This window comes from Austrofundulus limnaeus, unplaced genomic scaffold, assembly GCF_001266775.1.
Source record: "Austrofundulus limnaeus strain Quisiro unplaced genomic scaffold, Austrofundulus_limnaeus-1.0 Scaffold445, whole genome shotgun sequence".
In the NCBI taxonomy this organism is placed as follows: Eukaryota; Metazoa; Chordata; class Actinopteri; order Cyprinodontiformes; family Rivulidae; genus Austrofundulus; species Austrofundulus limnaeus.
In genome coordinates, this window is record NW_013952847.1 from 271,006 (window position 1) to 271,296 (window position 291).

Below are 291 nucleotides of genomic sequence, written 5' to 3' on the forward strand. Positions count from 1 at the left end.
ACACACACACACACACACACACACACACACACACACACACCATGATTTCATTTGAAAACTCTTGAGGATTGTCATGTCTCAGTGTGGAGCTCTGATGTTCCTGTGAAGGGTCAGTCAGTAGAAATGTCCTCACAGATGTTGGGGAAAAAAATCTCAAAAGGTCAGTTCACCCAGATGACCAAAGAAAAAGAATAATTGTAACTAAAGACAAAAAAGCAGAAATTTCAACAAGGAAGAAGCTTGAAGAAGAGTTAGCTATATTTTTTTAGATTAGTGTGATGGGACTGCTTC